The following is a 22,667-nucleotide window of genomic DNA, read 5'->3' as shown; positions in this document are numbered from 1 at the left end:
TGTTAGCATTTGGCAATCATTCCATCTTCTGCGTGAATCCTGGGGAGGGTGTTTCTTTTTTTCCCCCCACAACCGGGCAAAAGTATATCATTTAAAAATAGTTCTAGTGCGTGGGTCAGAGAGAATGGTTGCTGGGGATGAGGAAGGAGATGGGGCGTGGTTTGGACTACACGATCATTGCTGCTGGCATTGCCTTTCCTGTGTGTGCTGAGGCTGAGCTGACTATACAGCGTGAAGGAGTGGGGATGCTCTGAGGGTTGTCCAGCAGAGGGAGAGAGCCGATGTGGGGCTAGAGAGGGGCATAGTGTACCAGGCATCAGAAATGAGCCTGGTTGAACCTCTATAAGCAGAATTGACACCTTTTCTGGCCTAGATCCTGTGACATTCCAAAGCTAGCACATTGCCATTGCCATTATCAGGAAGCTTTTTATTAAGGGCCTCCTGGGAGTAGTACCCATGGGAAGCTTTTTTTTTTTTTTAACTTAGCAAACACTTGTATAGCCTTTACACTGTGAGAACCACTGTTTGAGTACTTAAAAAGATATTAACTCATTTAAGCCATACAGCAACCCTATGAGGTAGGCCCTATCATGGTCCCATTGCATAGAAGGGGAAACTGAGGTGCAAGATGGTCAAACAACTCACCCAAGGTGCTGAAGTTTGTACGTGATAGAGTTGGGTTCCAGCACCTGCATTTGGACCTGGACTTGGGGGCCTTTGCCACATATACTATGTATGCGCCTCCCCAGAGAGGTAGGCCCTGCCCCTTTGGCATTCAATCAAAGAGGGGCTCTGCCAGCCCAGTCTGCCTTTACCTATTTGGGTGGGAGGAATGAAATTTAAAACACACAGGAACCTCCATCATAAATGGAGAAAATGATGATTTTTTTTGAAAGCAGCCATCAAGTATTAATAGGTAACTCCCTGCCACTCAAACATTCAAACCCATTAAATACTCCAAATGTACCTGGACCATGTTAAGATTTGATCCCCAAGCAGGAAATCTTAAATTGCTCTGAAAATGATCAGAGTGGGAGGAGATAGTTTCCTTCTCAGATTTGTTTCTGGTAAAGTTTTTTGGTGAGATATTCTGTCATTATTAGTGTAAGTTGCTTGCTCCTGGGTGCTCGGGGAGAATGATGCAGGAGCAGGGATACCGTTCCACATCTTAGCCTGGATCTTTTGAGGCTGGAGACCACTTCTTAGCCTGGATCTTTTGAGGCTGGAGACCGGAGTCCTGCCCTGAGGGCTGGTTCCTCTCAGTTGGCAAGAGGCTGCCAAATTCAGGGAGCCTGCTGGGAGGCTTCTTATTTCAATGAAATAGGTAGGAAAGGGAAGTGAGGGTAGAGCGCTCCCCATTGCTGATGAAAGTTGGAGACTTCTAGCATTCCTAGGAGCTAGCCTTTCTTGTATCCTCTTGCGGGTGGCTGATACCCTGGTGGAATGGGTGCTGGGAGCTAGAAACCTTCCATGGGAGCTAACCAACTCAAGGCAGGAAAGCTCAGGCTCCCCTTTGGACTTATGCCCTCACATGCCTGCAGATCTTACATTCATTTGTTCTGCTTTTGTCCTACGCCATGGTTCTCCTGATCAGGTGCCTGGCTTATAGAATTCAGGGAGAGCTGCTGTTAGCTCCCTGTGTCCTTTCACTGGCTGCAGGGACAACTCTTTCTGTACAGGTCCTCTCCTTGAAGAAGCCAGGCCCCTCTGTGGTGCTGTCTGCACTGCATGGTGCATATCTAATAATACTAATAATAAGCAGTCACTTATTAATAACACTGGAAACATCATCATGTAGGTGATGGAAAGTTAAATAAACTCCAGCTTTTTTTGACAGTGCCAGCCGTGCAGCAGAGCTCTGGGGGAGGAGAGGAGAGAAGAGCAGAAGAGATATTTGCAAGAGGCGTTTGTGTAAATTGCTTCAAGCCAATAGCACTTGAGGCTGAATTTGAAATCTGCTCAGGAGTAAAGTGTGTGGGGACCTAAGACCTTGTCTCTAGTGACTTGGTCTTGGCTTGAGAAACCTTTGATATTCCCAAGGTTGGTTGGGGTAGAATTCAGAAAAGAAGAACAGTATGTACACCCATTTAATGGATAAAGAAACTGAGTCCATTCACCATTATCATTATCTTCCAAAGATTATTGAAAGAATCAGTAACTAAAGGAATGAACCTCTACAATGATGTTAAAAAAACCTCCCAGCTAAAGCAACCATTGAAATTCACATACAAGAGTCATTAGATCAACAAGAATGTGTACGTTAGGGGTGTTTACCTATAACCCTGATTTTATAGGTATAGTCATGTTTATAAATATGCAACTTAATATATTTCAATAAATAAAACAATACAGTCAACTTGCTGTGAAGATTAAATGAGTTAAAGCATTAGTGCATGCCAAGTGCTTACCTCAGTACCTGGCAGGGGGTAATAACACCAGTGGCTTCTGGTCAGCTTCTGGTCTGATTCGTTACTGCACGTACTATTTCAGATATTAAATATTTTAAATCCACTCTGATAATAATTACCAATACTCTTTATTGTAAATTTTCCATTTGTTTTTTATAGATATTTCTAATCTAATCATCACAGGATATGTTTGAAGATGGTATCATTTCCATTTTACAGATGAGAAAACTGAGGCTTGAAATGTTAGTAACTTGGCTAAGCTCTAATGGCCAGCAAATGGTAGAGCTGGGATTTGAACCCCAATGTTCTCTTGGCAGAGCTTTGTGATCTTAACCATGATGCTGACAAGTAGGTGGCCAACAGGGTGATGCATTGTCATTATCATCATTATATTGACTTATTATGTTCCTGGAATGGCATGGACAAGTTATCCTTTGGAGTGGGAATGAAACTGCTCTTTGCTTCATCCTGAAAGTGCTGGTGTGGTCCATTTGAGAAAAACTGAAACAGACCTGTCCCGCTTTTGTTTTCCCCATGAACTGAGTGAAGGCAAAAGCCGCACAGCCCAGGGAAGGAAGGTGGGCCCACAAGGGAAGCTTCTAGCTTAATGGTCTCAGATCATGGCCCCCTCAGCCCAGGACACAGGGGCGAGTGCTGGAAGGACACAGGGGCGAGCGCTGAAACCTCCATTCTCGGAGGTTTCAGTTGTCCCATTGAGTCTTCCCTTAAAAAAATCAATGTCACGGCTGACCTGGCACTGCCATTTGGGCAAACACCTGCTATTGCTTTGTACTTCTGGTTGCACCACATAAGGAGATCTGCCTTATTGTCTTTGAAGTTGTCTCGCTCTGCTACTTTGTACATATCCATCCTCAGTGATCTGGAGCTGTCTAGGGGAACACTGGATCACTGGGAGTGAGCAGAATGGTAGTTAGCTAAATTGCTATGGAGGAATGAGTAAAGTGAGACCAGAGATTTCATGATAAAAGGCAGACTAAAAGGATACACTGAAGTAATTTCAAGATAACTAACACTTAAGAAGCCCACATCTACACTAAATGGAATGAAATGATAATAACCAGTATATTCAAAATACACAAGGTAGAGTAGATTGGGAAGCAAAAGGGCTAAAAACAAGTGAATGATAGTAATTGTAGTGATACCTGGGTAAGCTAAAATATTAAACCTGAAATGATGAAATAAGGGAATGCTAACTATAGGGGGCAGTCCAAAATTAATAATCCTGTGCAGGGGCAGAGGCAGGCCTTTGGGCAGAGGCAGAGGATGTTAGTTAAGCATTTCTCTGGGGCAGGTGTCCTGCGTGTATTTTATCACTTCATTCTCCCAACAACCCTGGGAGTTAGTCCAGGTATAATTATCTCCATTTTTTAGGTGATGATGGCGAGACTTAAGAGAGGGAAAAGAAAACTCTTCAAATCACATGGAATTTAGGTGGCCAAGTTGCGGTTGGAATCCAGATACGTGTGCTGACCTCTAGGTTGACTGCAGATGTGCGGAGAACTTCTCAAGGGGATGTCCTTCCAGGTCTTGAAGTTTGCCAGAGGAGTTCTATGGGGGCTGATACCTACCTGTAGGGCAGTGAGTCTTCAGGCTCTTCCTTTGGGCTGATGCCCTCATGTCCCCTAGGTCCCTTACTGCGGTTCTCAAAGGTGAGTCTTCAGCTGCCCTGGTTGTTCTCAATGTCCTGCTCGATCATGGTGGTTCCTTTGCATGGCTCTTTCCCCAGGAGCTGCAGACAGCTTGCCCAACTCCATGCCCTTGATCCTATGAACTCCACACGCTGAGAACAAATAAGGTGTATGGGCTTCATAAAAGGCCAGGTAAGGAGGACCTATACAATCAGGTGGCAGGGCAGGGCAGGTCTAACATCAGCAGGTGTCACGCATGAAATTGTCAGGCATGTTTGTTTGTGTTCATAATACGTGATGAGTACCATGGAGGTGTTGAAGATAGGGGGTCCAGATAAGAAAATGAGATTATGAACTGAAAGATAAAGGTAAAACAGACTGCGAAGTAGGCTGGGAATGCCAGATCTGCACGTGTCTATCCAAGCCCAACCCATGCGCCGCTATATCATCAAGCTTGCCTTGATAGCTCCCATCTCCAAATCAATCCTGGCAATCCCACAAGCTTCCTTTACATTGCTTGTTATTTTCCCTTTGCATTTTAGGGATATACCCCTGTCTTCCTCCAAAGCATAGTGGCTACCTTGGGGCAGGGATCTTGACTTACTCATTTTGTTTCCTATGAGCACAATGCCCAGTACATGTGCTATCAAATTTGCTGGGTTGGGCAATGCTGGCTTGGCTGGAAGAATGTCCAATAAAAGGCAGAAATGTAAGAACCACTCCCCAGGGAAGGGAGGCATGATAGCACTGTGGTTGAGTAGGCAGGCTCTGGAGTCAGACCTGAGTTCAAATTCATTCTTGGTTACTTCCAGGTATGTGATCTTGGGGAGCCTCCCCAAAGCGTTTCCTCCTCTGTAAGATGGACAACTGTCAAATAGCACCGACTTCACCAGACTAAATGAGATGACCCACGTGCTGGCATGTGCCATGTGCTCAACAGCTGTCCATGGCTATTCTAAGGGGAGGTAGGATAAGAAAGAGGGGTGGGGCTGTTCTCCCACTGTGAGGCTCCAGGGCCTGATGCTGAACAAAACGTTGTGTGTGGTGCCACCGACTGTCATCTCTTGTTTAGGCTTGACTGGGGAAATGTTTCCACAGGCACAGACTAGTTAAGCAAAACTGGAGGTGGATTTTGAAGAGTTTGGAGGTGTGTTGGAATTACCTAGGTCCTGAGCTCAGGGTGCAAGCCACAGAAGGGAGTCTTTGCCTGGTCTGCCGCAGAACTTGATCTCTGACTCTGTCTCTCTTAGCTTACAGCTTCCCTGGAGGTAGGGTGGGCTATGCCTCTGTCTTCCCAACTAGGAGCCCTTGGATGGGAAGCCCCATTTATCACCTTCATTTTTATGTCCCCAGCCCTCATCCCATGCACTGTGCCTCGTCCTAACAGCCATCCTAAGTGCTTGTGAAAGGAATGGATTTGTGCCCTAGTTACAGCCCTGACCTCCACCAGATGCACAAGAATTTCCCTGATTTTGCAAGGAGGAATGACTACGTAGGGAAGCTGAGGCACACTTCTAGGTCAGGGTCCTCTGCACTCCCCCAGACTATGATGAGACATGTGCATCTTTAGCAGTGAGAAGTGGCTTAGTCTACCCATGCTATAAATGAGGATTTTCTTTATTTTAATTCCTGCTCCAGTTCTAACCAAGAACCTCTCTCAAGCTGGGGCAAGGAGAGAGCTGAGCTCCTGACACCGTCCCCCTTAGTCTTAGGGGGCTGCAGAGGGCCCCTCTCTGATGGTATCTTCTCAGCTGTTTGCAAAACAGTCAGGGAGGAGGTGAAGCCCTGAGCCAGGCAGCCTGGCTGTCTCTTTAAATGCCTGGGTCTGTGTGGGAGAGGGAGGGGCCGGCTCTGGAGTGCGTGAAATTCCTGGGCTCCTCCGGCAGTCTCAGGCTCAGAGCTCAGCCCTACACATCTCCTCTTGCATGCAACTCACTGAGAGGCAGAGGCGAGCGTATCCTCCCCTCGCAAAGCTGCCAGCATCTCGAACCACCAAGGACCTGCTTTTCGCACCTCCAACACCCTCCTTCCTTCTTCCCTGTCACTCCCTCTCAGAGGGAGAGGAAAAGAAGAGAGAAAGATTCTGGAATTTGAACCTTCCCAAAGAGGAAACAGACCCAGCAAACTCAGTTGATTAAACATCAAACAAACAGATCCCAAATCTTCTGTTCCACGGGAAAGGTAAGATTTGGGGGCAAAGGCAGGCGGGCTGTGAAAGAACTCAAGGTGCTTCTCCGTTCCGGAGGCGGTAGCTCCAGAGAGGGTAGAAGTTTTCAGTTGAGAGCAACCAACCTAGATTTCCCCCCTGAATGTTGGATTGGAGAGCCTCGGCTGACCATGGAATTGGCTTTTTAACTGCCTTTTCCCCCTCTGCCCACTTCAGTTTCTCCTGGAAGTTGAGTCCTTTTGCTCCAGATGTGCAAAAAGTCAGAGAATGTTTGAGATTTTTTAAAAAATCTTTTTAAAAAGTCTTTCTCCTATTTCCCTGGATGGTTAGTCTAAAAGGACACGTGCCCATCACTTCATTTTGGGCAGATACTTTTTTCAACATGTTGTAGCCACTTTCCCCGTTATCATTATTATCATAATTTCTGGGGAAGGGGCTGATTCAAATGAGAAAGAGAAGAAGGGACATTCTGAGGATCTCAAGAAGACAAAATTGAATTGAGACAGGGATTTCCCGAGCTGTTGAGGAATTGAGGTATATACGTGTGTGTGAGTGTGTTTAAGTGTGGTTTTGGGGGTGGTGGTGGAGGGAGTGGAAGGAGGTGGTGCTTGAGTCTGAAGGTTCAACTTGGACTCCCACTGTCTTGTGAAGGTGGGCATCCTCAGAGAAGGTGAAAAGGGAGTGTGTGTGAGGGAGTGTGAGAGTGTGTGTGAGTGTGTGTGTGCGCGCGCGTGTGTGCTCCTATTTGGATCCGTGACAAGGGAACCTTCCTCTTCTGCCTTCCATTTGTTTATATTAATGATTTAGTAGCAGGCTTGCCTGAAAACTTCCACTCTGTGTAAGCACTGTGGGTTTTGCAAGCTCTCAGTGACCTTAGAGGCTGGTTCGATGTCTTTTTTTCAAGGCATTGTGCTATGCCCAGAGTTTCAGCTCTTTTCCTCTCTGTTTTTTTTAACCACAAAACTTAACTGCTTTAGAAACATCTTCCTGATGACAAGGGGAAAAAAATCTGTCCCCCCAACACCCATCCCTTCTGAGGCCAGTGATGTAATACAACCTATGGGCTCGGCTGCTTTGCAGGTGACTTACCCTGTGATTACTTGTTAAAAAATAAATTTCTCCCTTCCTCCATTAAATGCCTTCCTCTTTTGATTTGAATGTAGAAATATTGTCATGCAGCGAGAAAATGATATTTTTGATAACCATTCTTGGGGTTTAGGGAAAGTAGGATTTCTTTCCCGTGATCATTATTTTAAAAAATTATTTTAATGCAAAGGTCAGGGATCATCCTGAGCTAGTCTAGGATGGAGCAAGACAGTCCAGCCAAACAGGAGAACTGGGAGAGCGGGAGCTGTCACCTCCCTGCTTCCTCTGGCGATTCCCGCTTGGGGAGATAGTTTTCTTTTACCACCACTATCTGCCCCAACATTTTCATTCTTTCTCTGCCCTGGTAGGGAGAGGGGCTCTCCTTGTCACACCTGGAAGACGGTGTCGTTTCGGGGGTCAGATGACCATTTGCTTTTGTGATAAAGGTTCCAATGGAAATTTGAACTCCCAGTGCGCTAGGTGACTCCATACCCAGGATAGTCTATCTGGGGGCACCTGGAGGTTAGGTCTGGGGAGCCCGAAGAACTCGCCCTTTATGAATCTGCCATTCTGGGTAGAGCCTCCCTCCGTCATTCAAGGGCTTCTGCATCGCCTTGCAAGTTAAAATGGTCCCGCTGGTTATGATGGGCAAGTTTACCTAAGGGCTACTGGGTACGTGGCAGAGGGATGAAGGGGAGAGAGACATAGCCAGGCTGGTATTTTTTTTTTTTAATCTTCTGGCTTAATCTGCCTAAGTCATATTGGGGCAAACGACATTTCAGACGGGTGCTGGTTGTGCAAAGATATTCCTATTGTTTGATTTTTTTTTTGGTTGGGAGTGGAGAGTAAGGGCTCTTGGCCCATTTTCTGCAGCCTGGGGTTCATCCTGCGAGCCAGTCTTCCTTCTGGAAGAGGGGAAAAAAGGTTGGATGCTGGAAGTTCGCTATTAAAGTGAGCAACAGGGCTGGGTTAATTTTTTTTTAAAAAAACAACCGGACTGTGCGAATGCCCTTTTCTGGAGCTTTCTGGCCCTTTCTAGTGAAATAATAATTTTTAAAAATTGTTTCTTAAGATGAAGGGGTCAGAAATCAAAGGGATTCTAGATTTCGAGAGACAACCACGTCTTCGCTTCTCTGGTAGCTCCCTGTTATTAATTATTGGGGGTTTGACGGGAGGGGGTCTGGCCTCCTTTTGTTGATTTCTTTTTAATGCTGTTTCTACTGAATATGTTGATGATTTGCTGCTTATATAAGGGAAAGGATGTGTCGAGGTGGGTTGATGCTTGGGGTTTTTAGATCGGCTACTGAGATTGGGTGGCGGTTGGTGTGTTTGTCGATGTGCATGGTAGGAAGGTCTTTTCTTTTGGGTGCTGGGGGACACGGGGATGGTTGGAAATGGTAGATGAGATGCCACAGGGAATGGGGACAGGAGGGGAGACGAAGGTGAGGTTGCAAGTCACTGGTTTGCAGAATTTCTCTCCTGCATCCCCCTTTCTCTCGCTCCTTGGGAAGAAAAAAATCCATTATCTCTAAAAACACATTATTCTTCAATTGGCCTGTTAGAGAAAAAAAGAGAGGGAGGGGAGGGGTTAATTTGGTGAGGGGGCTTGGTTGTAATTAGCCCACTGCTGCAAAACTGAGATACAGAAACCCATCGGCACCAGCTTTGGGGCACAGAGAGGCAGCGGAGAGATGGGGGACGGGTTGTCAGTCTTGGATGAACAGTGGAGCGGTGGGGTTGGTGTTTGGGTATTGTGTGTGTTTATGTCTCTGTGTGCATGCAATTTTTCCCCACCCCACCGCCAATTTCCCCCTTTATCCTCCCCCAATTCTGCCATGCTCTTGCCTTCTATTTCCACACCCCCCCTCTCCCCTACCTCCACCCCTCCCCCTTTTCTCTAGCCCTTTCCATCTCGATGAGAAAATTCTGATTCTGATGGCTCTGCGGCTCTTTTTTCTTTTTTCTTTTTTGCAACACAACAGTGGTGCGATGGCCTTTCCTACATGCCACACGGATGCAGCCTTCTGATAGGAGGGCTAAGTCGGCACATCTACACACGCACTTGCACACGCTCTTACACACACACTCTCACACGGATGCAGGCGACCAAAGGCTTGGTTTCGTTTGGTTCCATCCCCCTTTATGGCTCTCCCCACCCCTACCTCCACCATGGCTCCTTTCCGCCCATCTTCATACGGGAAATGCAGTACCATTATCCACGTCTTCTCCCCACACCGCTCTCTTCTTTCTTTTCACCATTATTCTTTCCCGAAAGCTGTGGTGTGTCGCAGTTCATAGGATTAGCATGTTGGAGAGTCTTTGGGGGAGGGGCCCTCATGAAAAGGGGATTGGAATGGGAGTAGATGACATTAATGATTTTTTTTTTGTGTGTGCCAAATAAGCACCCGGTGATAATGATCCAATTTAACCATCCGTGTAATATATGTTTGCGGCACATCAGAGAAGGTTATCCAGGGAAGGCAGTCTGGACTGGGTCACCTCTGTGGAGGTTTGATGCCTGGACGCTAGGACACAGCCCCCCTGCTCCCCACACCCACACATGTGTGCTCTCTCACGCACCCCGGCACACACAGCTCTGCTCAGTGGGCTGTGTAAAGCCAGAGGGCACTGCAGAATATCCCGGAGTGTGGTGGTTTGTTGGGAGGATGGAGTGATGTCTTTGTCCCACCCGGCTCTGGCTCTACTGATGTCATCGGGTCTTGAAATTCTTGGTGGCCTTTGTGTTGTTTTCGGTGAGGGCAGGAGGGGTGTTTGCGTTGGTCTGGCGCCGGTGTGCCTCCAATTGGACAACATGGGATCGTCCACACCGAGCGTGCGGTTGGAGCCAGAGGCTGCCTGCCTGTGTGTGCTGCGTGAGTGGGTTTGTTGGGCATGTACGTGCGGATAGCTCTGGAGAGGTGTGGGGGCGCCAGGGGAGGGCAGCTTACTTTCCCTCACTCGGAGGGGGAGGAAGGCAAAAAGCAGAGGTTTTCAGTGGGGGAGAGAGGCTACAGTGGAGTTGCAGGTAGTTGACAAGAGGGTGGAGGGGGAGAAACCACTCTGGTCCCCAGCGGGAAGCCTGTGCGGAGAATCTTATGAGATCCCCGCGGCCCCCAGGCCAGCCCGTGGGCGGGTGGTGCGCACAGATGACTTCGGGTGGATGCAGGCTGAAGGTGGGCGAAATTGAGGGCTTTCCCTGCCTTCGGGAGCCTGGGCAGAGCACAGGAGGATGGCCCCGCTCAGCACGCTCTCAGCGTTATCAGCCACCTTCCGGTTCGGCCTCGTTGGAGGCTGCAGAGCTGCAATCGTCCTTCGCCCGACAGGACAGCAGCCCAGCCCAGTGCGCTCCTGGCTCGGCTGCCTTAACTACCAGACGCCATCTTCCCTTTCCTTTGGCTGAAGGTGTGTGTCTGTATTAGCAATTAAACAGGAGATTGGAAAAGATGTTGTCTCAAAGAGAAAAAAAATCTTCAGAGCAAGACGCTGATTGTCCTTCGTTACTGACGTCCGTCTCCCTTCCCGAAGCTGACCTTGAGGACTTAGGGAGAAGGGGTTACGTCACTGCCAGAGAAAGGGGAGAAGTGTGGAGCAGGATGGCTCAGGGGCAATGATTGTGCCAAACATGGAGAATGCTTTTGGGATGCTCGGGCGCATTCTCCTTAGCGACCCTTATGTGTGCATGGGAGACTTGCAGAAGTAGAAGCGCCCCTTCCAAAGAGTGCATGAGAAATGCAGCGCTGGCCTGGTGCATCGGTCTGCTGTGGTCAGGCCCATGTCCCCCAGGTGTGCTCCTGTGTGAAGGGGGAAGCTGAGCCACACCTCTGACCCTTGAAGCCGGCCCTGGCTGCTCTGCAGATGACCAAGTGCAGCGTTGTGGCCGGGCCAGCAACAGGTGGCAGTACTGGGCTTGGCAGGGGCTGTACTGGGGCCTGCTCCTCACCCCTTCCTGCAGGTTTCTGCTCTAGTGATGCCTCCTCAGAGAGGCGTCTCCTGGCTGGCTTTCTAAAATAGCCCCCTCACCCCAACTCCAGGCCACTTTCCAGCCCATTACCCTGTCTTTAATTCTAATGGGCTGATCACTACCTAATACCATTTCTATATGGAAGTGTTAAAGTGCTCTTGTCTGTCTTCCCCTCTAGAACTCAAGCTGCAGGAGGGCCTTTGTCTGTCGTGTTCATTGAAGTGTACCCAGTGCCTTGGCACATAATAGATGCTCAGCAAATATTTGTTGCTCAGAGGAAAGAACCATATGGTGTTAGGGATCTCTTTTCTTCTCTAGCACCTTGACGCCTGTCTTTTGGGAAAGCTGAACTTTACCTCGGGCTGTCTTACCCCTGCCTACAAGTCCACGATATGCTGGAGGAACTGCAAAGTGTTAAATTTTCTGAGTCATATAGAAAGGTCTTCTCCATGCCTGGTCCCAGTGACTCTGCCTCCTTCCTGGTCCCTCTAATATTAGTAATCATCCCCATCATCATCACAGTAGTAGTCATAGTAGTTTTAAAGCTACTATTTCTGAGGTACTTAATTTATACCAAGTTCTCTACCAAGTTTTCTTTTTTTTCACTTAGTGAACAACTCAATGTAATATACTATTAATACCTCTCCTTGACAGGGGAGGAGACCAAGATGTACATAAAGTAAGCTAGTAAAATGCAGATCAAGGATTTGAACTCAGATCTATATTAATCCAGAGCCCAAGTTCATGATCCTTACATTGTACTAATAGAGGTAAAGGGAGATGAACTCACCATTATCTCAAACTCACCATTAACTCACCATTATCTCAAAAATAGATGAGAAAACTCAGGCCTAGAAAGATTAAATGCTTTGTCCAAAGTTGTATGCCAATTTTGTTCTAGAGACAAAGCTGGAATCCAGGTTTCCTGGCTGCCCAGGTAGTGCTCTTTCCACACCATCATATTGCCTATGAGATGTGCACCCTTTCTTATTGGGTATTTCGCTGGTGGCTGCTTGGGGTTCCCTTCAGTTCCCCTTCTTCCTCAGTCAGAGGGGAGTGGAATATTGGTGAGGTTGGTGAGAGTAGTTGCCTCTAGAGAGGGAAGACTACTCCTGCAGAGCTGGAGGGAGACTTGAAGAAGACTGGTGGACTCCAAGGTCACTGTTGTCAGAGTGCTGGTCAAGGTTGTGTTCTGAATGTGTTGGAGGAGGAGACCTGAGTGGGGTGATCCAGGTTCTCAATCCTTTGTAGCCCTGCCCATCAAGGTCACTCTCAGATGCAGCAGGAGCCCATTCAGAGGTCCATACACCTGGTGTCTGGGTCTGGATAACCTGGGAGTTCGTGTGCTTCTCGCTTAGCCCTGTTTCTCAGAAAAGGGATACTTGAGCCCAGACATTAGCTTCAGTGTGTTTTGCTCTGTTTCCAAAGGCTGGCTAGAAAACATAATGTCATGAAATGTAGATGAAGGGCTCTTAATCAGCCATTCTGCCTTGGCCTTGAATCAGGGAGGGGTTAGAGGTCCTACCCAAGTGTGTGTGTGTGTGTGTGTGTGTGTGTTTGTGTTTGTGTTTGTGGGTGCGTGTGTGTTTTGCATGGGTTAGTGATGTGGGGGAAAGGGAGGTCTGCAGTAAAATGGATCCTGAGAACCAGGGAAGTCTTACCTTTTGCCAGGACCTTGAGAGAGAGCATGCAGCCATTTCTCTGTGACCTTGAGATGGAGTGACCTGATGCCCTGGTTTGTAGAGATAGTCTCATTTAGGCCTTTGTCCTGGTGTAATTATTAACTCTCAGAAGTGTCCTGGTTTGGATGATAAAATATATGGTCATCCTTCTTTGAGATGACATCACCCATTTTCTGTTAATGGGATAGAGAGGGGAAAGGGGCATGCCAGAGAGGGAAATCCAATTTTAGGGCAAGAAGGTATCAGAGAGTAGAGGCTTTTTCCAGAGATACTTTTACTTGTCCACTCTTTAAAGGATTAAGATCTGAATCTTCTGACTAGTCCTACTACCAACATCACTACTACTACTCTCCTAACTACTCTTACTACAACTACCTCTACTAGCCAACATTTGAGTTCTGACTGTATGCCGAATACTATGCTAAGCACTTGGCATGCATTATCTCACTTAATCTTCCCACAACCCTATGAGGTAAGTACTGTTATCATCTCTATATTACAAAAAAGAAACTAAGGCTTAAAGAGGTTAAATAACATGTCAAGGTCACACAGGTAGAAAATGGCAAGGTTATGATTTGAACCCAAAGAACCCCTAAGCCTGGGAACTCTCTGAGCACCTGGCTCACTACCCAGACCTGCTGAAGATGTTTCTGCCAGTCAGAGGCACGCTAGGCTTAGGGACAGGAAGCTGCTGCCCAGCAGTGGCATTGCTGGTTACCTTTTTGATGGCACTTTAGAAACTTTCCCATGGTGTCTCAGGTACCTTCTTCCCTGCTCAGGCCCCTTGTCAGAGGAGCAGTTTGGTTGTTTGGGATGGTGGTGGGTTGGCAGAAGACACACAATATGCAACCTGTCTATCTCTGCTTTGCTCTGTGGCCCTGTTCCCTGATGGACCTACCCTCACCATGGCCCTTGCAAGGGCCTGGCCCTCAGTGGGAGATGCTGGTGAACGGACAGTCATCTAACACCTGCTGTTAGCAGAGCATTGTGTTCTGCTCTATTTCTTTTAGGTGGGTACTGTCCTCCCTCATTTGCCTGATGAAAAACCCAGGGATCAGAGTGGGGTTCCATATCTAGGATAACACACTGAGAAGTAGCTGACCCTGGGTTCAAGCCTGGGTCTGACTCCAGAATTCATGCTTTCTCTGAGACCTTGCACCGCTCTCTACCCTGAACCCTGGAAAAGAGGGGGTGGGAGTTGGAGCACCTAAAATGGGTATGAGAGGAGCAAATTCTCCAGGGGGAGATCTTCAGGTCAGCTCCTAAAGTCTGAGGTCTGAGAGGGTCTTCTGGAGGTCCACATCATGGTCAACCACCACCCCATGGCCTCTTCCCCTCCTCCAGCCAGGGCAAGAGAGCTGCTGACCCCCCAGCTGGATGAGGGATGGTCTGGTTTGGAGGAAAAGGGGAGACAAGACCATCCATAGCCTCACAGATAGAAGCTGGGGTGGGGGGGGGGTGATCAGAAGAAGATGCCTCTTCTCCCATGGAACAGAGGACACCAAATTCCTCCTCCTTCCCCATGTGTCTATGTCAGAGGGTCAAGGGTAAGAAGGGATGGGTGGTCTCTCTGCCTAGAGACAAGGAGGGGGGAAACAGAGGGAAGAAGCCAGGATCCCCCAAGATTAGGACTTCAGGGAGGAAGGGGGAATTTCTTCTTGGTTGAGACTCAGGGAAGAGCAGAGCCTTTTAGTGGCTAAAGGGATGGTCTGTAGCCCCCAAGCTGAGCTGCATTAGCTTCATTGCAGCCTCATTGAAGACTGTGTTTATTTTTCCAATAATGTGTTAATTAAACATCGATTTCCGGGTGGAGGAAAGGGAATTGGATTGCCAGAGCTAAATGGAGTGAGGAGGATGGGGAGCTGGCGAGAGGGGCCCCAAGCTGGAGTCAGCATTCTTCAGCACAGCCCAGGACAGGCTTTGGGGAAGCGGGACTGCCTTTTCCCCTGGCTCCAAATTTGGAATTGTCAACTCCTCATGGGCCTGCAGGAATCATCCCTTATACCCACTGGCTACCAGAGGGGGTGGGGATGGCTCTTTGCTGAACCTCAATTCAAGGGGGAGAAACACTTGTTACTCACCTTCCCCAGCACCTTTGGTTTTTGAGTGACTCTGTAGATAGGCCTTGTGTTGGCAATCTACATAGGTTAGCTCACTGGTTCTTTGAATGAATGTGAGTTAGTACTTTCATACCTCCACTTTGAAGATGAGGAAACTGAGGCTCAGAGAAGCTAGGTAGAAAGTTAGAAAAGGGCCCCTAGAGGAGTAGTAAGTATCTGAGGTTGGTAGAACAGCTGCTAAGGGTCCAAGCCCCTCTCAAGGAAGAAAATAATGAAGCATCTAGTGAGCAACCATTTCACATATTGTCTTTGGCTGAGATCGATTGAGCTTTGATTGTTCCAGCAACTGTGTTAAGTGCTTTGTATGTAAGTTGTGAGGACACAGTGAGCTAGTGTTAGGTAATGTTATTCCCATTTTACAGATGAGGCAAGTGGGGGTGGGCAGGTTAACTAATTTGCCTGAGGTTGCAGAGTTGGTAAATGGAGGAGCTGAGATGCAACTTCAGCAAAGGGGACTTTGGGACATTACAGTTGTGTTCTGTTGTGTCATGCACACCAAGGACACCGATGCCTGCTCACACGTCACTTATAACTTCTAGGGGATAAAGATGTGGGGCTTTTAGGATGGATCCTCTGACAAGATCCTGTGCCCCAGAAATCCAGGGTCTTGTGATGTCAACCCCAGTGTTTTTTCTTTCTCAGGCTGAACCTCTGATGGGGTGGAGGTTGTTCCAAGAGCTAGTGGTGTTTGCGTCTGCACTGGTGAGGTGGGAGCTGGGCAGGGAGGATAAGTTAGAGCAGTCGTTCTCAAACTTTGCTGTACAGTAGAATCACCGTATCAAAATCCCAAACCTATGCTGCATCTCATATCAACTGAGTCAGAATCTTTAGGGGTAAGACCCGGCATCAGTATAGTTTAATTAAACATTCCCACATGATTCCATAAGGCTTGCCAACCAGTGTTTCAGAACAGCCTCGCTGCAAAGCAGGTGTCTGCAGGCTGGACCAGCTTTCGCTTTCAGGGTTAGGTTAGAAGTGTGAAGGTAATTGGTTATACACACCCAGCCTCCAGGGGACGATGCTTACATTGATCCATCTTCTTGTCATTAGAATGACACTTTTCAGGCTTTGGCATGCACCAAAATGTCTGGGGAGTTTTTATAAAATGCATATCCTCAGGCCCCTCTACAGATGAGATTTAGGAGTACTGGAGCCTGGGAATATGCATCGAAAGCAAGCACTTTCTGTGGCTGGGTGAGGTGGTGACATCCAGGGCCAGCCCCAGAGCCCCCTGTGTTCCATGCACACATATATGAAGTCTTCTCTCTTTGGAGGAGGAAAAGGTGAGGGTAGAGACTGCTGTGGTCACCCACTGCTCTGTGAGGTGTGACCTCCTTTGCCAAGGACTGACTGTCCACTGTGGACAGGGGACAGCCTGTCTGCCTGGCCCAGGTCCCTGCTGCCCACCACAGAACCGTGTTGAGTGCCCTGTGTGCAGGCAGCCCTGAGGGAGGAGATGATAAGCCTAACCTGGAAATTCAGCTCTCTTCGCAGGTTAAAAAAAATCAGAGTAAGTCTCTGCGCAACTTGAGTGTTCGGAAGTCTGTCGGCAGCATGCATCCTGAGGCTTCCCCGGGGATCTGTGAAACAGCTTCTCAGGGGCTCATTTTAAGCTTTTCTTCCAAACTGTCAAAAAATTGAGAGTAGTCAGAGGCTCTCAGAGCTGGAAGGGACCTTGGTGATCATCCATGCCAACGCTAATATTCTATTCATTTATTCATGCACTTATTCACCCAACAGATATCTATTAAATACCTACTCTATCCAGGCACAGTACCAGGAATGCAGTCACAATCAGAGGAGACATGTGGTTTATCCCTCATGGACTTTAAGCTTGAATGGAAAGGCAAATATTAAACAAAACAAAGAAATTTCTAATTACAAATTATGATGAGTGCTCTGAAGGAAAGGTACTGGGGACTCTGGGAATTATGGGTACCTAATTTGAAAGGATAAAGTCAGGGGCAAAAGAACAGCTAGAACTGAACAAGTGCTCACTCTATGCGGGCCTTGGGGTGAGGGACTCACGTGTGTCACTTCACTGAATCCTCACAATGAGTCTTGGAGGGAGATGCTGTTGTTATCGTTGCCTTGTTACAGATGAGGAAACTGAGGCACAGAGAGGTGCCCAGGCTGGGACTAAAACTGAGGTCTGTCTGACCTCACCCTCTAACATCCCATCTCCGAGTGGGAAAGTGGCTCAGAAGAAGGAGTATTCATTCGTTCTGAGAGCTGAAGGAGGAGCTGAGGGTGAGGAAAATCAGAGAAGTTAAGAAAATGCTGATTAACCTGGCCACATATGGAACTCTCTCAGATGCCAAGTGATGAGCAAAATGATTTTCCAAAATTATCTCTCTGAATCCCCACAACTAGGAAAGTGGGAATTCTTATCCCCTTTTGCAGGTGAGGAAAGTGAGGCTTGAGAGGTTAAGTTCACAGATGGTGGGCCTCTCTGAATTCTGCCTTGTCTGGGCTGCTTGGACCTTACCTGTTTGGCAGTGCTGGGAGTTCCCCCCAGAGTCCACAGGCCTGCTTGTTCTGGATCAGAGAGAACCCAGAGGAAGGAGGAAACAGAGGCCTCTTTGCGGCATGGCTGCTCCTCTGTGCTGTGAGGGTTCTCCATGTTTCTTCCCTCTGTAAGAGCTACCAGGCCAGCCTCCTTCTAGGTCTGTTGGCCCAGGAGCCCATAGCAAATGTTTGCCCTCTGTCCCCCTCTTCTCTTCCTCCCCTGTTGCTAATTAGTAAGATGCTTGTCACCTACAGTTCCGTCCCTCCTCCTCTGTCTGGTGTCTTCCTGACTACCCTCCCTGTGGGTTCACCTGAGGTCACCTCTGCTCCTGAGCTGTGTGGGCCCCTGGCCCACCTTGAGCTGCTCTGCTCTGAACAGATGGGAGGTGAGCTGGGAAGAAGGAAAAGAACTCAGGCCATGGACTTGGTCTAGAGCAGTGGTTCTCAACCTTGGCTGCACATTAGAATCACCTGGGAATCTTTTTAAAATCCTGATTTCTGGGCCTCGTCCTCCGGAAATTCTGTTTCTTTGTTATTAATGTTGTGGTCTCACCCCATAACAAAGAAACAGAATTTTTGGAGGGTGAGGCCCAGAAATCAGGATTTTAAAAAGATTCCCAGGTGATTCTAATGTGCAGCCAAGGTTGAGAACCACTGGTCTAGAGCAATAAGGAGAGGCAGGAAGATGTGGGAAGATAAAGGAGATGTGTTAATGGGGCACTGATCAAATATTAAATTCCTGAAAAGCTTGCCAAGATATGGGAATTAATTTTTTTTCAACCTCCTGCCCCCACCCTGCAGGTGAGGGAATACACACATGTAGATGGAAGCTTGTCCATGCCCTCCCTGGATTCTCATCCAGGACTGATGGGATGGTTCTGTCAAGGTGGATGCCAGAAGTGGAAGGCTAGCTTCCTGTCTGCTTTTCTCTAAGTCTTGGAGGAATGGGGGCTGTCTCCATACTGTGACGCTGGTGAGGTGAACACTTGAAGGCGATCACTCGACTCCCCGGAAAAGGGAAGGCAGGGAGGCATTCTCTGAGAAGGGGTGGGTGTGTGGGTGGTAAGATGTTCGGTTTCTGTGTAGGTTGTGGATTTTGGATGACAGTCACTCTTTCTTTTTTTGTATCTGTGTAGTTATTTTTTTTACACCAGTTAACTTCTTATAAAAGTAACTTAATGATTTTATTACAAAATAATATGTTTGTTACAGAACATGTAGAAAATACCCAAAACAGAAAGTCACCTGTAAGTCCCCCCTCCAGAAATTACTAATGGGAAAATTTGGTTGCTGTCTTTCCAGCTTAATTTTATAAGCATCCACAATCCAGGGTGTGCTATTTTGTTTGAAAGGAAGTCCATTCACTAATTTAGCAAATACTAATTGAGCGCCTGCTCTGTGCCAGGCATGGGAATCATGTTTTGGAAGCTGTCACACTAGCTCGATTTTTTACCTACTAGTAAAGATGCATCATGAGTCCTTTTCCACAACAGCTACTCATGGTGTTGAGCTTCCAGATTTAGATTTTGGGTGTAATGAGGCAGCTGGCAAATTTTGCCATCTTAGGTTTTATGTTTTAAGAAGGAAGGGAGGATTGCCAAGCCTCTCTCTCCTTGGCACCTAAGGCAGGCACCATGTTAGCCTCCTTGGGAGAAAATATGTCCTTTTACCTAGGAAATAGGGAAGAGATGGAAAGCTTACAGGGTGGGAAAAACTCTAACTCTTTTTTAGTGTTAGAGTCTTGGATTTCTACAAATGAGGGGTTGGGAAAGTAGAAAATCAATTTTCTTACATAGAATCCTAGCATCTTAGAGAGTGGGTGGAATGTTAGAGCATGGCTAGTTTACCTTCTTCAATGTAGAGATGAGGGCCAGAAGCAGTTACATGACTTGCCCAAGGACATACAAGTGGTTAATGGTACAGCTGGGACTGAAACCTGGGGAGCTGAGCTAGGGAGAGTTTCACAATGGTTGGGGGTGGATCTGATAGAAGTGGTTCAGAGAGAGCCCTTGTGGGCACATGAAGGGACTCCAGTGGCTTGCTGGAGTTTGAATACTATGTTTAAAGGGGGTTTGCAATGCAGTTTTGCTTTGCTGATCCCCTACTGATCTCCCACCCCTTCCTTGTCCATAGTGTTCCCTAGGCCATCATGTCTCAAAATGTGCATCTGTGGTCCACAGAGGTCTGGGAGATGAGAGAGGAAAATGCCTCTGGAAAGCCAACACACTCACAGACCAAGCTGGCCAGGTGCAGACTTCCACAAATTCCATTTTGCAAACATCTACTGGGTACTTCCTTTACCTAGGGCATTGTGTTTAGTGCAGAGGAAAGTAATGGTTGGCATTCTCTAGTGAAGGGCCTCGTGAATGTATGTAATCTTAGTAGGAGGCCTGGGTCTGGAATAGAAGGGACCATGTGTATTTCCAGGGAGAGGATGGGGGTTTCCATGGAGAATATGGTGGTTTCCTTAGAGGGGACACCTATACCCTGCCGGGGGCAGGGATGTGAGGAAGGCTTCATTGCAAAGGTGGAATTCATAAAGAACAACATCAGCAGATGGGGAGAAAGACTAAGAGTGACAGGCCAAGGGAATGGCATGAGGAAAGGAAAGAAACTGAGGACTTCTCCTCAGTACACAGGAAACTAACCTTTGCAGCATGTGGGTGGAGGACTGAGTGAGGGAGGGGGCTGGAGAAGTATGTTCAGGCACCTTTTTGAAGAACCTGGAATAGTAGGTGTTTCAGTTAGGATGATCCTTATCATGGGATACCCAACTTAATCTGGCTTAACCATAGAGATAATATTTTCAGGGGGAGGGTTGGGTTCACATAACTAGCATTTTAGAGGTTGGACCTCAGCTTTGTTTCAGTCTGGGAGTATCTGATATTATCAGGGGCTCAGGCTGGCTCTGTCCATAGTAGTAAAATCTTTTGGCAACTCTAGAACTCAGGCAAACACACCTCACCATCAAGAGCCAGAGAGTACTTCTCTTCCCCAAGTCATTGAACAAGTCTTGGAGTTCATTTTGGTTGGAACAACTTAGGTCACATGCCCTTCTCTGAACCAATCAGAACGGAATGCCCCTGGAGCTGAGGGTGGAGCCATCCCACCCCAAGCATGTGGCTGCTTCTCCATGGGTGGGGGTTGCAGTGGATGCTGGGAACTGTAGGATAGTGGGCAAAGGCTTTTGGACTTTAGTCTGTGTGTCCTGGGAAGCACAGGATGAATTAGAGTGGTTTGTTCACTTTTGTTGTAGGAGCAAAACTCTGCAGGTGGTATGGAGAAATAATTGAATTTGGCAGAACTAGGGACAAGGAGGACACTCCTGGCTGACTGGCTCTGCTGAGCCAGGTCCAGAATATAATCCATGTGGGTACATCTGACTCATCCTGGCACTTGGACAGGAAGGGGAAAAGGCAGAGCAAGAGGGTAACTATGAAGGACCACACCAGTTTTCATCTGTCAACATTGTTCTCCTGTAGTTTGTCAGTCAGAGAAAAAGGGCTAAGTATCTTTTAGGGGAAGTCTGAGGGTTGGTGCTTCTTGCAAAATACTTCTGAAGGGTGCTGTGTCCCAGGCAGAGCCTGAGGTACAGGAACCTGAGTTCATGCTGTATGGGTTTGAGTTTTTAATTCTTTTGGCATTGTGTACATGCACGGCTCCTCCAGGATCAGCTTTGATTGATAGGTGCCTTCTCAGCACCACCGTTTCCTCAGGGATCTAATGGCTTCAGAATTGCTGTGTTGGTTTCTGTGTGTATTTAGCTGACCCTCACTGGGCCAATATGTGCTCTGGACTGTGTTTGGAGAATTAATTTCTTTCATGCCTTAGGATGTCAATAGGATGCTATTCTTCCTGTTATCTGGAATGGAGGCAGAAGCATTTTTGCTAGGGGATCCTGCACTGAGCTGGCAAAAAGGGGGCTTTTCTGACTTGGTGATTTTTCCTGCTGTGTAAGAATCTGTTTAGGTAGTTGAAAATTGAGCTGGGGCAGGAGGAATAAGGGAGCAGGCTAGTGGTGGGAGCATGATGCTCTCAGGTCTCTGGATGGCTTGGCTGAGCCATAGACTTGGGGCAAAGAGTAGTGTGTGAATATTAGCTTTGTCATTCATAGCCATATGGTCTTGGATATGGTTTTTAAGTTGCAGAGAACAGTTATGGAGGACCTACTTGTTCCAGGACGCCTTGGACGTATGAATGTTTCTAATTTGAATTATCCCCAAGGTAGCAGTGAGAATGGATCTCTAAGTCACAGAGAGACTGCTTCGTGGACACACTGTGCCCAAGTTGTTCACATGCTATCCAGGTCCCCACGATGGCCCCTGAGGCAGGCAGAGGTCTTCACTTTATATATGGGATGCATGGAATCTCAGAGAGGTTAAGTAATTTGCCTAAGGCCTCTCAGCAAGTAAGTGAGATGTAAGCCTGCAGTGCTCTGGGTATCAAGATGTTGTGAGAAAAGCATGAGCTTTGGGGTCATGTACGCAGATGTACGCAGACTTCAGGTAATTCCCTCCTTGTTATTTATTAGCTGAGTAGATACTTTATATCCTGAGCCTAAGTGTTTCTATTTATAAATCAGAGGGGATGACATAATTTTTGTAGTTGAGGAAGGCTCAAAATCAAGTGACTTGTCCAAGGCCATCTAACTAATAGTTGGTCCAGCCAGGATTGGAAACCAAGTGGTCTGACACCAGATCCACACTCTATTCCACTCTTCACACCACTCTTGTGGTTCTGCCTGGTATATGGGAACCATGGGCATGGTAGTAATTCTGGTGATCGTTCTTATTTTGTATTGATCCGATTCTGCTAATAGAAAGCTGCTGTTTCTGGTGGTGGATGGGATAGGCAAGGAGATTTATTTTCACCTTTCTCCTTTCCTTCTAATACCTCTACCAGGGTCTTCTTGGGAGTAGGAGTAGAAGAAATAAGACCAGGATGAATGGAAGGGTGAGCTGTTAGGATGTCAGGTTTTGGGGTAGGTCAAGTCAGGAGGTAAAATGTCATCAGAAGGCTGAGTGGACCATGCTAGAATCTTTTACATGTGCCAAGGAAGAAGGGAAGCCTCTGGAATTGGGGAACT

General features: G+C 47.4%; 1 protein-coding gene across 17 annotated transcripts in view; it reads left to right on the top strand.

The window, feature by feature from the left end:
- The first annotated feature begins 5,969 nt into the window (after positions 1–5,969).
- NRXN3 (neurexin 3) overlaps positions 5,970–22,667 on the top strand; it is a 1,545,560-nt gene continuing 1,528,862 nt past the window's right edge. For all 17 annotated transcript variants that reach the window (XM_070415785.1, XM_070415793.1, XM_070415776.1 and 14 more), the window contains exon 1: positions 5,970–6,238. The gene's annotated coding sequence lies outside the window, so the exon portion shown is untranslated. The remainder of the gene's footprint in view (positions 6,239–22,667) is intronic.

Source organism: Myotis yumanensis, unplaced genomic scaffold (assembly GCF_028538775.1).
Source record: "Myotis yumanensis isolate MYYU_CA2020_CCGP unplaced genomic scaffold, mMyoYum1.0.hap1 SCAF_1, whole genome shotgun sequence".
Taxonomy (NCBI): Eukaryota; Metazoa; Chordata; class Mammalia; order Chiroptera; family Vespertilionidae; genus Myotis; species Myotis yumanensis.
This window is presented reverse-complemented; position numbering and strand designations above follow the sequence as displayed.